The sequence below is a fragment of the Arachis ipaensis genome, chromosome B08, assembly GCF_000816755.2.
Source record: "Arachis ipaensis cultivar K30076 chromosome B08, Araip1.1, whole genome shotgun sequence".
Taxonomy (NCBI): domain Eukaryota; kingdom Viridiplantae; phylum Streptophyta; class Magnoliopsida; order Fabales; family Fabaceae; genus Arachis; species Arachis ipaensis.
This window is the reverse complement of record NC_029792.2, coordinates 75,338,895-75,339,310: the sequence shown is the minus strand read 5'-3', so window position 1 is coordinate 75,339,310 and position 416 is coordinate 75,338,895.

Genomic DNA, 416 nt, shown 5'->3' with positions numbered 1-416 from the left:
GTGACAAATAAATTTATGAAAATTTACATCTCAGACAGATTCACAAATTAGTTCCAGAAAATAAGTATCAATAAAAATCTTTTAGAATAATAAATATGGACAAATTAGTTCAAAATTTCAAATTAAAAATTTTTACTTTAATTATAGGGCCTAATTTAAAGGTAATATGTCTACATCTACTATTCTAAAAGATTTTATTCATACTATTTTTTAGAGACTAATTTATCCAAAGTATAAATCATTAAGATTTATTTATCACTTTACTCACAATTTAATAACGAATGATTAACTAATAGTGACAAAACCAAAAAAAAGGTCAGGATGAGAAATATGTAGCAATCTTATCACAATCATGGAATGTATATAGACTTTTTAATGAGTATTGAGTCTGATTTATTGTCAAATTTGGTCGGACT